This window comes from Ambystoma mexicanum, chromosome 6q (assembly GCF_040938575.1).
Source record: "Ambystoma mexicanum isolate Mex_15411 chromosome 6q, UKY_AmexF1_1, whole genome shotgun sequence".
NCBI lineage: Eukaryota > Metazoa > Chordata > Amphibia > Caudata > Ambystomatidae > Ambystoma > Ambystoma mexicanum.
Genome location: NC_090937.1, coordinates 1,213,383,616 through 1,213,398,972, shown reverse-complemented (window position 1 = coordinate 1,213,398,972; position 15,357 = coordinate 1,213,383,616).

The following is a 15,357-nucleotide window of genomic DNA, read 5'->3' as shown; positions in this document are numbered from 1 at the left end:
GAAAACAAATAGGATGCAAAGTGAAATGAGATGGACACGCAAAAAATATATGTATCTATCCAAATTGGTGAATGAATTAAAATATTTGAGATGAAAAGTATAGACTGCCCAGATATGACAGCTGAGGAGAACAAGGATGCTTGGAGAGTCCATAGCTATTGGTGTATGGGCAAATGGCCACCATTATCGGATTGGAAGAATGCCTATTATCTTGCTCTGCACACTTATTGAAGAAGGAACCAGTACGCATAGTCAACCAGTGAATGATAGATGCCTAGAGTCATTGGCCAAATACTCTGTTACTAACATGGGGCGACAATGAAGCAGGTCCAATATCTATAATACCACTAAAGAATTGAAAAACATGCTTCAAGAATGAACGTCTGGTTCGGGAAAAAAAAAAGGATGTGGACAGAAAATCGAGGTCCCAGGAAGGAATGGAGAAACTGCAGTATTGACAGACTGATATTGGGCCTGTGGATCCAGAGCTTACATGCAGTTGCCTAAAAACTGTGGAGGAGTATGTTCCATTGTAGTAATAGTAATTCCAGCATTAGTGATCCAACGAAGTGACCTCAAATTAATGGATTTCCAAAAATGAATGAACAACGGAGAAGGAAGAGGTCACTCATTCGTTGCTGGCTGAAAATTGAAAATTAATTCTCATCAAAATCAATAAAGGCCTAAGACGATATTCAAGATGACCATAAACTGTTCAGAAGGGCAGCAATGATAATGACATTTATATTCATGCCAGAACTTCAGACTGCAATGTCAAGTGGCTGCAGGTAACCAGATGGGAGCTGTTGCAGATGATGAATGCAACAATAAAATAATTCAATGCAATCAAAATAACTGAGAGCTGTCAGGCTGATGACTCTCAAGAACAGGCATGCACTGGACATAATTATAGCAATGAAAGGAGGTGTGTGCGGCAAGGTCAGGCCTTCTTGCTGTATATTCACACCATCTCATGATGGAGAAAATGGAACCTAGATGGAAGCAATAACTATATTGCCTACCCTGTATACGGAGATTGAAGATTAAGTTGATGAGACAGCAGGAGAAGACTGTTTTTTATTTCTATTATCATGGACTCCAACCTGGCGCGTGAATTCTTTCAAAATACTCGGAGCAATACTAGTGTTGGTATTAGTAGGATTTTGTCTCATAAGGATCATCTTGAGACAGTGCAAGAAGACAGCCACAAAAGCCATTGAGATGAAAATAACGATTGATATAGATGCTGGAGCGGGTGAACATATGCAAGAAGAGGAACATACCAGTGAGAATATAAAGAAAAGGCCCCTGGCACCTCCAGGAATTAAGTTTTACTACCCTAAGGATCATAGAGTAGTGGTGAGGAAGGATAGCTCAGGGGCAACACGTTTATCTTGGAAGCAAGATAACACAGCGCAACACTGTTTGGAATCCCGATTTCCAATGTTGGAAATCACTCATAGCTATTATGCATGTTATACAAGTATTATAATTATATTAAACAGGTTAAGTCATAGAATCCAGTGCACAAGTGGCACATGTGGCTGGCGCACAGTGTGCACGTGCAACAGTCTGCGCCAGCCGCGTGTGCCAAAATCCATTTCCGCGCACAGCGTATTCATGGATTTGAACATCCCTAACCAGCCACGGTGCTGAGTGGTGCAGCGACCCTGCAGCAGCGCCAGTTACGCCCCAACCCCTCCCCGTGCGCCATGTACAGTGCACAAATCCCGTACATGGCGCACAGGCCCCCAACCACGAAAACGCCTGTAAAACACCCCGCACACCCCTCCGAATACACGTAGCCCACTGCACGGGGAGTTACACATGCGATTGGCCGTGTGCGAGTGGGGTACGTGTATTACTGGGGTGCGCGGGAAGAATCACACTCGATTGACCCTGTGTGAGCGGGGTACGTGTATTTCGGGGGTGCGCGGGAAGTTTCACACACGATTGGCCCTGTGCGAGCGGGGTACGTGTATTTCCGGGGTACGCGGGAAGTTTCACACGTGATTGGCCCTGTGCGAACAGGGTACGTGTATGTCGGGGGTGTGCAGGAAGTTTCACACACGATTGGCTCTGTGGAGCGGGGTACGTGTATTTCGGGGGTACGTGGGAAGTTTCACATGCAATTGGCCCTGTGCGAGCAGGGTACGTGTATTTCGGGGGTAAGCGGGAAGTGTCAGACGCGATTGGCACTGTGCGAGCGGGGTACGTGTATTTCTGGGGTGCGTGGGAAGTTTCACACGCGATTGGCCCTGTGAGCGCAGGGTACATGTATTTCCAGCGTATGCAGGAAGTTTAACACGCGATTGGCCCTGTGCGAGCAGTGTATGTGTATTACTGGGGTGCGCGGGAAGATTCACACACGATTGGCCCTGTGCCAGTGGGGTACGTGTATTACTGGGGTGTGCGGGGAGTTCCACACGCGAGTGGTCTTGTGTGAGCGGGGTACGTGTATCCAGTGGGGTGTGCGGGGTGTCCCACACGTGAATTGGCAGTGTGGGTCCTCCCAGGTATGCCCTCTACCCCTTCCACGGCCCCTGCAGGCAACCCACACCACAGGGAACTACCCTGCCTCCCTGGTCATGTCCCGCAGGTAGCCCATCCACCATGGGCATGCCCCCCAGCCAGCCCACATGTCACCTTCCACTAGTGATCACCAATTCATGTCCCCCAGCACCCCCACCTAGCATTGACGGGCACCTGCCAGGAGGCCCTGACTCATGTCCCAACAAACAACATGTCCTAACAAAACAGACCCATGTCCCTAAAGCCAACCCTAATCCCCCTTGCCCCCCAATCCAAGCATGCAACCATCCACAGAACCCACTCCCAAATTACCCATGCCATGATAGTCGAAATAAACCACCATGCCCATGCAGGAATGCACAACGTAGCCACACAGTGGCAACACGTGACTGAGGAAATGTTCAATGAGACATGCACAAAACCAATTACAGAACACAACACCAATTCAGAAGTAATAAAACATGTATTAAAAACATAAAGAACTGACTTTGAGGAATAGTAAAATGAAAATCAATGTACAATGACCGATGTAGAATGTAGAAAAAAAATATTGTAAATCCAATGCAGTTAAAAAAAAGAAAAATCATGTAGATAAAAAAGTGGTCCATTGCCAATGTCCATAATAAAAACATAATCCAAATAAAAAATAACCATTGATCCATGGGAATATATAAAAAGAAAGTATGTACAAGTCTGCAACTATATACAATGTAAGTCCAAATGGTCCATGATCCACAAACAAAAGGAAACCTACAAAAAAGTCCTATGAAGACAAAACTATATACACACAAAGTGGAGCAATGCCCATTAACTCCAAATTAAAAGAAAAACAAAGGAAACCTAACACTATCTAACTATATACAATGGCGGCGGGCAAGTCCTGCGTCTCACTCTGTGATGTCCCGGGCCAGAGCATCATCAAACTCCATGTCGATGTCCTGGAGGCGAACCTCTGCCCTGGTCCCGAGGTCTTGCAGGGATGCACTCAAGGACTGTTCCAACTCCCTGCGAGTTGCCTTGAGGCACTCTGCCCGCCTCAATGCCCGATGCATGGAGAACTCCGCCCTGACCATGGTGAGCCACGCCTCTTCCACCCGCCACCGCTCCGCATCTATGCGCTGGCCCAACCGCAGCCACATGGAAGGCACTCCCATTCCAGAGTTCTCCTGCCCTCTGGCCGATGCCTGCCCCTCTGATGTCGATGGCCCCGAGCCACCATTGCTCCCACCTAGAGGCTGCTGCTGTTGCTGCTGTCCATGTGCCCTGTCCGATGCCTGCACATCCTCCATCTGCTGGTCTCCAGTTGTTGGGGTATACACCTCTGCTGGACCGCCGACTCCCGACTGTGGCAGAGATGGGATCTCCACCAAGCTGGCTGTGTTGGTCAGGCCAGGTCCACAGGGGGCCCTGGTGGAATCTGGGCCGGAAGACGGCAGGCAGAATGACTGGTGCATAGTCGCCACAGAAGAGGAGAGGTCTGCCAGAGTGCTCGACACATGTAGGAACCCACCGACCAGGGCCCCTCCCAACAGTGCCACATCGCGACACTGCTCTTCGTGATGGCGTGCGTGTTCCGCCCAGGAAGCACGCACGTCATCATGAATGTCACGCGTGCTCAACGCAACACCAACCAGGACGGAACCCATACGGTTGTGGGACCCCTCATCCGCAGGTAGTGGAGAGGCAGATGACATGGTACTCCCCCATACCTGTGGATGTGCCTAGGACGGGGCATCCCTGCTGGTGCATGGTGGTGCAGTCAGAGGGTCAAGGCCAGCTACATGCACGTATCCCTCCGCGGTAACCTTTGCTGCCTCCTGACCCTGGCCCTGGACTGCACCACTTGCATCAGTGGTACTACCCCCACCAGGCACCATGTGCGGTTCAGTAGCGGGCTCCTCCTCCTCTGTGGAGACCACCAACCTGGATGTCTCCACACCGTCTTCAGCCATTGCAAGCCCCTGTGGGGGCTCACCTGGCCCTTCCGCTACAGCCGTAGTGGCAGACGCAGCACCAGCCCCCTCGCTCCCGGATGATGGCATTTCCTGGGAGGGTGGCTGGGCCTTGCGTCGCTGCCCGGTGGAGGCATCCCCGCCGCTTGGCTCCACAGCGCCGTCTCCGCCCTCTTTTTTACTTGACGCTGCGTAGAGGGAGATATAGAACATAAGCATCAGGGTACAGTACAATATTCCCCTAGACAGGAAGCAATAACACATGAGTAGCACTGTCAAATATCACTTTCATCCAGTCCCTCCACAACACATGGGTCAATGCACGCAACACACATGCAGAAACAGTCCCGGCGCCTGCAATCAACATCAGCATCCATGTACAAGGGCCTCTGCTAACCAAAACTCACATGCATCCTGGCTTACACTGATCCCATGCACACACATCACCGGAGGGTCATGCATCATGGCTTGTACACCACAGACACAGTGGATAGACACATTGGATACAACGGTGACGGCACTGCATTAGTGAATGTACTCATCATCACGGACATGTGTCATGCATCCATGGCGTTTCAAAGTCACACACACACTTCTCAGACACACACACATGTGCACCATACATGTACATGACAGCAGCACCCATCCATGTGGTTCACACATTTCTGGTCTCACATGCATGACCATGATGTCCCTGCACACACACATCCATACATGGCCTATGTCACACATACAGGCAAGTATCAAACTACCAGCACACTGCAACATGCCCTGTCTCAGACAGCAATGCTTGGCCACTTACCGCTGAACTCCAGATGGGTCTACCTCTGAAGGATCTGGGCAAGGAGCGCTGAGGCTACGTGTGCCAGGACCCTCATCTAGATGTTGCACATGCTGCCCCGGCGCCCCTCCGCAAGGCGCCGGGCCTTGTAGAAGGTCCCGGACCTCAAGTCCTCCCAGCGCTGCCTGACATGCTTGATGTCGCGGGTTGCCACCCCCTCCACATTGATGGCAACCACTGCGTCCTCCCAGATCCTCGACCGCCCTTCCTTGTTGGCGTGTGATGTTCTGAAGAGGACATCATAATGCCCCATGACATGCTCCACCAGGACACCAACTTCCTTCTCACTGAAGCTGGTGGCCCTCTGCCTCTCTGACTGGGGGTCGCCAGTGGTCTCAGACGGTGTTTGCCCCGACATGGCGACCCCCGAGGCAGGCGTGGGTGGACAACTGGGTCCTGGGGCTGGGCTGTGGAGCGATGGTAATCCCAGTCGGGAGTCTTCTGTTCCAGCAGGGGTGGACACAGCAACTGGACCCCTGCAGATGGCTGACATGCAGGCACCAAATGGCAGGGCACATGGGCAGCAGGCAGGCAGGCAGCTGCAGATGGCTGGTGGGAACGTGCTCGGGGCTCTTGGGGGCAGGAAAATGGCCTTTTGGGCAGGAGCATGGTCTTCAGGGTGTTTTCGCGTAGCCAGCTTGATACTGAGTGATTTGGCACGTGAAAAAAATTGCACGTCAGGGTGTAATTCGAAGAAAAGTCCTTAGTGCGTAAACGCGTCAGTGAAGTTACGCGCGTAGGCGTTGCCCACAACACGGGTGCATAGTGAATCAGCTGGTGAGAATACTGCACGTCATCATGCTATTGGAGGAAAGGGCCTTAGCGCGTAAGCGCATAAGTGACGTTTCACGTGTGGGCTGGCTTAAAAGGTACGAGTATCATGCTATTTCCTTGTACGTGCTTTTTGTGGAGAGCGAGCGGGTGTATCTTGTACTTCTTGTCGATTCACACGCAATTACTTCACAACGTTTCCAGTTCATACTCCCTGTTTCCTCAGACTGCGTTCTTTTCTTCTTTTGGCGGGGGTGTTGCCAATGCGCATGTGCGCGCCTTTTTCACTTTCTTTTTCAAGGCAGACGGTAAATCGCGCATGTATTTTCCAACTGTGGTTGCCCCCGTGTGTCGCGTACGCCTTCAGAGGTCATTGTGGGCTGCGTGTAACACGCGTACACTTATTTTTGTGTTTCTGGGTGCCACAGCATAGTGCAGGTTTATTTTTCCATGCACGTGGTCTACCAGGGGTTGCGTGCAGGTGTACTTTTGTTTTTGGGGTGCCTGTGCGTTGCGTGACCCGTCATCTTCCCCCAGGGGTCACATACAGCCTTGCTAGAGCACTAGGGTACGAATTCCATCTAGTACCCTACCCCTTTCACCCCAATTGCCCAGGACAATACTGCAACTCCCATATGCACACCAACATCAGTTCCATGGTTGGGAGGCGACCAAGCAGTAAGGGAGGCAAAGGTGGCTGACCTCCAAAAGGTGGGTGTGGTGGGCGCGGTAGGGGATGTGGCCAGGATTTGCAGGGTACCCCTAGAGCCCTGTGTGTGGAGGACCAATCGGGGACATCCATGCCCTCCCAATGGTTGTGGGAAACGTAGCTGACACCATCCCAGCTCAGCCCTTGTTGGACCGGCCCATTTGGCACCTGAACCGGCACAGGATGACTCCCAGGCTGACTTCCAGGTCAGCAAGTCTAAGCCATGTGTGGTGATGAAAGTTGCTGTCACCAGGCCACGTGGATCTGGGGCAGCAATGTCATCTGCTGCCCCAAGTAGCCAGGGTGGGGAGGCTGCAGGGGCAGCTGCAGCTCAATCCACCCCAGCTCCGAGTCTCCCAGCTGGCACAGTGTCGGTCCAGGTCCATCAAACCGACGTTGGCCCTGCCAGCATCACCCTGCAGCCAATGCCTGCACTAAGACCTATGGTCAGTGTGCCTTTACAGGCTTCTGTTACCCAGTCCACCTGCGCTTCTGCCCTTACTGACCAGAGCGGCGAAAGCCACTCAGGATCCGCACCACCTTCCAAGAAGAAGAAGAAGGGTGCTCTGGCACTACAGGCTGAGACCCCAGACACGGCTACACACTCCGGCACGTCAAGGAAGCCTAGCTTTAATGACGCCGAACTTGATGCACTTGTGGCCTATGTGTCAGCACATAGCCGCAAAATGGTGGTGACTGCAGGGTGCAAGACCATACCTAGTCAACGTAGGGCTCACTGGCAGACCATCGCGGACCACATTAGTGCCCTTGGATTTGTGAGGCGCATAGCTGATGATTGCTAAAAGCAGTGGAATGACCTGAAACGCAGAGCAAAGAACAAGCTGCCTTCCAATCATGCCTCTACTCTGGTGACTGGTGGTGGGTCTCCATCAGAGGACAACCAACTCACTGAACATGAGTCTGTTGCTGGAACCTTCGTCACAGATGAACAGATCCAAGGCATGGGAGACCTAACAGATTACGAAGCATTGTCCGGTGAGTGCCCATGCATGTGTGTGTAATCCATGAGTATGTTGCATGGGTGACATGTTCAGATTGAGTGCCAGGTGAGGGTGTGTAGTCCTGAGTGGTATGGGTCACCCATGTGGTTCCTTCAAAACATTCAGCGACCTTGGATTTGGGTATGACAGTATCCCTTCTGACCACAGTAGCCAATTAGCGCAACATTACTGCAGTTGCCCTTGAACTGTCATCTTGCAACAACATTGTTCTGAATTTTTCAGTATTCATTCAGGCTGATTGTTTCAATTCTCCCATTTTTGCAACGCATTTTTCAGTCCTAATGCCACATAAGTGACATGCTTTCTTCATTGATTACACCCCACATTGGGCCACATTTATTACCTTTTTATGGGAATGATTAGACCATTCAGGCTGATTGAGTAAGGGCCTGCTCACAAAAAATGTTGTGGCCTGTTTGAATGTGGAACATGATCGTTTTCTCGTGTCATGTTGAAGTGACCAACCATTGATGTATCCATCTGCATGCCATCACTGTATTATTGTACACTAGATGTGTTGCAGTGTGTGGCACATGCGTATTTTGTCACACTATTTTGCATTTTTCATCTCATCATGTCCATCTCACATGGATGCGTGACAGTACTCATTCACTGACATATGGCTGTACTTGTCAAATGTACCATGGCTATGCTACATGCCATCTATGTGCTGGCATGTGTCATGTATGTGTATTGGACATGCCACTCACAGGCTAATGTGTGATGCCAGTGCTACACAGCATGCAGCAAATGTGTTGCTTTTCTATCTTGGTGTCCTCAGTGTCTGCTTTTTGCCTCCCCTTCCAACTCATTGACAGTACATGCATGCCAGGGCTATAGTCATGTCTGACATGTGTAATTCATGTACTGGATCTCAGGCTTGTTTTGCCTATGTGTGCTATGGTGCTCATACCTGTTTCCATTTGTTGTCTTTCATGTTTTTGCAGGTGATGACGCACTTGATGCTGTTGAGGTGGAGGAGATGGTACAGACCCAGGAGGAATCTCAACGACCGGGCACCAGTGGAGGACGTGGTGTGGTGGTGGGTGAAAACCCAATCTTACTGCAGACCATATTGTCCAGGGGTGTCTCTGGTTGCACCTCCCCAGACCTCTATGACTCAGGTGCTGAATCGGATGAGGAGACTTATGTGCTGTTGCAGGTGAATGTTTCTGGCAGGGATTCTGTTCTGTCCAAACCACCTGCATCAGGGGTAGAACCCTCTATGGGGATGTCAGTGTTGGTAAGTCTGCCTTTGGTGGTTACGGATGCAGGGTCACACTCCACAACATCTGATCCTGTTACTGGGCCAGCAGATCAGAGGGGGAATGCAGTCCTGCAGCCTCAGGCAGTGCCAGCACAGCAAGGTGCAGATCACCTTGCCCCAAACAGGTGTGGTGGCCGCCAACGCGGTGGCCGTACGCCACCAGGCAATACTGTATGGGAAAACTCCATGTACAGTATAGCAGCACAACAGGGAGCATTGGTTGAAATGATGGTTCAGGCAATGGAGATGGTGGCCACTTCCATTCTACCCCCTGAAAGGCAGATGGAGCAACAACAGCAGGCAACAGACTCCATTTGCCAATCACACAGGGAAGACATGTTGGCATCCAACAGGGACAGACGGGCAGCACTGGACACTCTGCGTGAAGCCATATCTCTAGTGTCCCAGGGCCACAGGGAAGCTCTCAGGTTAGAACTCCATTTCCTCAGGGAGAGTCTGGTTGAACTTGGGGCTTCCCGAAATTTTAGGGCAGAACAGCAGCTGGAGCAGTTCACATGTTCGCTCTCAGTTGAGCTGCAGGCAACCCGTGAGGAGATCCGGGCATCACGCGAGGCCATGCGTGCAGAAATGCAGGCAACCCGTGAGGTGCTGCATGGGGCTCTCCGCACTATCATCCTCCAGAATCAGACCTTCAACACCCGCATGCTTGCTGCCATGGAGGACCATACCAGGGCTTTGCGTCGGCTGCCTCCCATAGAACCACCACCTCCTGATGCAGCAGCAGCGTGTGAAGAGAGCGACAGCAGTTCTCCCACACTGGCATAGCCGTGCAGGCCATGAGCCCATGGAGGTATTTTTTTTTCTGCAACATCCACGCAGGTGGGTGTTGCTTTGCACCCTGTCCTCGAACCTCCTGGGTGGCCTCCTCCCCCCCTGGCCCCCACATGGCCATTTTTTACATTGTGTTGCCTTGTGTGGCTCCCGTGGGCATCCACTGTGTATTCCGGCTGGGCACATGCAGGCTTGTCCTGTGTTTGGGATAGATGCTTGGGTTCCTGACACACACACCCCTCCTGCTTCCCCTTTCCATGGGCTTGCAAAGGGTGTGACTAAGTGACAATGACTTACACAGTGACATTGGGCTTCCATGAGCTGTGTGGGCAGTCTGTGGTCAAAACTGTGTGTACATCCCTAGTGGGGATTGTTGTTGTATTGAACACTGCATGGTGTATTGATATGTGCTTGTGCATCCATGTCTTCCTCCTTATTCACAGGTACCTTCTTCCTGTCTTCACAAGGCCGTCTCCTTTGCAGATGCAGTTCATGTTGTATGCCGTACACTGACACATTTGCCTGACAACAACACTCTGCAGTTGGAAGGGGTCGATGTGCTGGCTTATTCAGGTTGTAAGACTTGCACTACTTTGATTTTGTACTGTCATATTTTGGCAATGTTTCATCCTGTGTTGCTGTATTGTGTTGCTGGTATGTGTTTGGTCATGTGTGCTGTTTGTTATTGATTACTGGGGGCATATTGTCTGTGGCCTGTTTCCATATGGGACAGTGCACTTTGTGAACTTGTGTCATGTGTTGTGCATTCCTTTGTTTGCTTTCACATTGCATGACATGCCATGGTGTGTTGGGTAGCAGAGATGGGGAGGGGTTGGGTGACATGGCACTATTTTCATGTTGTATTTTGCAAGGGGGTAGTCATTCATGCAGCATAAATATGTGTCTTTTTGTGACACAGCATTAGTTGTCTTTTGGTAGGTAGGGATGCACACAATGTAACACTTCCAGGTGACTAATCTCAGGCTTGTATGGTTGTTGACTGTCCCTTATGTCATCATCATTGATTGTCAGCTGGTATGTGCCAGCGCTGTGTGCACTCCACAGGGGTGTGATTTTAGGTGAAGTAATTAGCCACCAGCTGCGTATGGGCTGCCTCACCACGTGCCCTTTCACCTCCCATGCGCAGCAGCCGTGCATGTGGTTGGGGATGTGGGGGCACCACCATGTCCACCCGCAGGCCCCGGCGGGTTGCAACGTTGTGCAGGACATATGCTGCTACTATGATCCTGCACACTACTGGGGGCGCGTATAGCAGATGCCCACCAGAACGGTCAAGGGAGCGAAAGCGTGACTTGAGCACTCCGAATGTGCGCTCCACTATGCCCTGGGTTGCAATATGGGCTGTGTTGTATCTTACCTCGGGTGGTGTGGTGGGGTTCCGAATTGGCGTCATCATGTGGGTGCTCAGAGGGTAGGCATTGTCCCCTGGGGAGGTGATGATGGGTATCATTAGTGGGGTTGTGACAAAACTCAGTATCTGACATGCATGCATGTGCAGAGGCATTTATACTCACCAAGCAGCCATGTATCGCCTTGCCGTCCAGCTTCTAGTCCCGGTTTAGGGGTTACATTCTGAAAATGGGTGGACCCTGGTAGTTGGCATATACTGAGGTGATGATTCCCTTGGCATCACATACTACCTGCACGTTGATGGAATGCCAGTGTGGTTTCTATAGATGTGCTCAGTTGCCCTGGGAGGATGTAGAGCCACATGGGTGCAATCAATGGCACCTAGCACTTTGGGGAAGTGTGCCACCCCGTTAAAATCCTGGATGGCAGCCTGTCTTTCTGCAGGTGTTCTGGGCAGGTATATGGGCCTGCGGACTGAAGAGGGTGCAGTCATGATGGCCAACACCTGGTGTAGGCAGCGTGACTGCGTGGCCTTTGACACCCCCCCCCACTATGGCACTTGTCCGCTGAAATGAACCTGTGGCCAAGAAGTGCAGTACATTGAGCACCTTTTCCAAGGGGCTCAGTGCTTGGGAGCACAGGGTGGGTGATGTGAGGTCATCCTCCCACTCACTCACCAGGTCGAGTATTATGTGAGGTGGAAACCTGTACCTCCCATACACCTGGTCATCAGGCATCCCAAAAAGGCTGGTCCTGGGTGTAAAAATTATGGGCCTGACTATCCTCCTCCTGCGGTGTCCCACGACCACTGCTGCAAGGAACGGTATATTCATCGTAGCGTCTGAGCTTGTTTGTTGTTTGCGGGCAATTTTATGTTACGCAGGGCCGCGTACGCCTGCTTCCTGCTGGCGTGCGTGTTTCCGGATTAGCGCGTCTTTTTTTGACGCACACGTTTCCCCTGTTCGATTCCATGAATACGTGTTGTAGGCACGTGTGTGGGCGTTCCGCGCATTTAACTCCTGTACTTCCCACATTTTCACACCTTGTTCCCCATTCCACGTGTTACGCCCCATGTTCCGCCCACAATTGTTGTGCGCGCTGCGCTATGTGCGCTTTTGCTGTGTGCATAGCGCACGCCGTTTGATGAAGTGTGCGCCCGCGTGCGCCACGCAGGATTTTAGTGCACATACCAGGATTTACACGCGCACGAATTGATGTGCGCAGCTTTCGCATGCTTGCCCTGCGATTTCGTACTTGCGCTGCAATTTGAACGCTTTCGCAAGCTTGCGCAGAGATTTTCGGCACACATTAATTCCATGAATCGGCCTGAAAATGTGTAGGACAGTGGATATTTGATGCTGGAAATGCCTGATGGATGGAGAGGGCCTCCTAGTCCTTGTCTTGCCAATTATCTGTGTATGTTTTCTGCCACTGAGGTCCTTCCTAGATTTAGCTCTTCATTTTACCATTTGGTGAACAACAGCCATGGTATACCCTTATGGCACATGAGTGGCACCAGTAGTTGGGGGTTCACCCTTGTGCCACTCATGTGCGCTTCTGGTCACCTGTGTGTTGCCCACGGAACAGGGTATGGGCTGGGACAGCTACATTCTGACTTCACAGTGTCTCTGAGTGTCCTATACTTCGGGACACCCAGGCCCTACGACAAGAATCAATGGATTCCTGATAGAAGGCAATATGTCCCTTGTGGCATCCTGGTTTCTATTTCTTTGTACCTTGTTTCCCAAAGTACTGGTAACCCATGAATATGTCCCTTCCTCCTCAATGGCTGTTGGGTGGAAACACCATGTATGTCTCTGTTATCTTTCCCCCTAACTGGTGTGTGTGACACAATGAATGAGGCAGCCCTGACTGAAACTGACATGAATGCAGTGTAGTCTGCTGAAAGGCTGGGTACTTACCTACCTAATCCACATTCTTTGTTATGGGTTTCTAGGTGGAGTGAATGACCTGAATACCAGTGAGCCTGATTGGCTGCCTGCCTGCATAAATGGACTTCTGTGTGATTGGCTGACTGAGCTTGGCTGAGCCAGAGTGAATGAGGGACAGATGTGTATATCTGTGGACCTCTCACCAATTTGTTCAGAAGCAGAAATCAAATCTGAAGGAAGAAGAAGCTGTTCCTTGAAGCCGAGTTGGAAGAGAAGTCTGCTGCTGCCTTTCTTCTATGTAATTTGTAAAGCTGATGTTGCTCCCAAGTACTGACCCATAGAGGATGTGCAAAGGAGTTCCAGACATCTTGAACTGGAGAAGGCCATTGGTTCGGAGTTGCATTTCGTGACCACTGGAAGCCATTACAGTCTACGGAGCAGAAGAGGGGATACCATGGCATAGTGCTGCTGGCCAACCGTAGCTGCTACATTTCCAAACTTCATGAGACAATTTAAAAGGACACATTTGCCATTACCACTGACTACAGTGGAATATTTGCCAGTGGTTTTCTCACCACCAGAGGCTAACACAGATGTCCTGAGGATCCAAGCTTGGTGAGGGTCTCAGACCCACTCCTGTGGTCAAGTTCAGGATTCTAGAAGCCATCCAGATGTCCATGCTGCGGCTGCAGCACTGAAGAACCAACGTCAGAAAAATGCAATATTCCAAATCCTGACACCAAAAGTGACATATGCAGTGATCACTGCCAGAAGTCATCAAAGGGTCCCGGGAGTCTTACTCAAGTTTCATCTTCACAGGACTTCTACAAGCAGAGAAATTGTCGACCAAGGGATAACACTGTGACGAGCCAAACTGCTGCATTTCAGAAACTTTTTGGTATCTGTTTATTCTTGGACTCACCATCCCAGTGGCTCCTTTTTCCAAAGGGCGTCCATCCATGGAGGGAATCATCGAGTAATTTGTTTTGTTATTTCTTGGAAAATGCTACGCTGTTCATTGTCGAGTTGTGATTTCAGTACAGCAAAGTCTTCTGTAGCTTGTTCATACTGACACACAGTGTTTTCTACTTCTATCATGGCTAATTCTGCATCATTTGCTTTTAGTGGCTGTCCAAGTGGTTCTTGGCTTCCTGTTACAGAAGGTTGACTACTGTCGGGGTTGTCCACTTATAGTTGAGCCTGGAGTTCTTCTTCGTGTTGCTGTTCATTGTTCAACATTGTTTGGTACTGTGTAAAGTTCACGTCTGTTATAGTGCTTTCATTTGCTTTGAAAGTCCCTTCATAGGAGTCATATGTATCGAGTAACTGTTATTCTTTTCTCCAAGGTTTAAAAAGTTGTAGCAGGGACATTTAATACAGTTCTTTATGTTGAGGAGTTTTTAATGACGATTTGATATGATTAATTAAGCTGCGTTTGGTAAGTTTCACTAAGCTGCCTTCACAATTTACCACTCTGTATTTACCTTTCTTTTCATTTGGTTTAATATTATTTTTGTATGTGAAGATTTGAGCTATGTGGTATAGGTACATGGTTTCCAAAGTGGTACTCCTGTTTGGGTAGTATGTGTATAGTAAATTGTTTTTCAAAATGTCTTGACTGTTGGGATCATTTGTGGCTATTGTTTCTATCCCTCGTATGATTTTCGAACTCTTTTTCTAGATTTAGCAGGACCAAGACTTAGCCATACTTTATTATCAGATTTTCCATAAAAGGCAGTACCGGTTAAATGGTCTGCAGCTTCATAGCAGCCATATTCTATATGAGAGAGCATTTTTATGCCTAAGCTCTAAATTTTATGTGATAGTGTTTTGTCAGATGATATGTCATCCCAGAGGTCTTGAAGCTCTGTTTTTTCTGCTTTGGTTAAGTGGGCTGTAACATATCGTGCAACTGCAGTAGAATTGTCTGCAATGTTCTACACATCTATGTTTGCATTCCATAGGAGGGCAATGATTGCATTGTAATCATTGATGTATTTTGATTCTTCTGTTCTTTTTATGAAATATGTGTTCTTAGGGGATTTACCTTTGACACTATGTCTGACTGAAGACATGAAGTTGTTTGCTTGACCTATTGCTGAAACTGGTCTAGGGAAACAAAAGCGGCATTTGGTGTAGTTCCTTTTTTTATATTTGTGATGACAATATTTCCCACATTTGTGTCTTTGAAATTGTAAAATGTGTGCA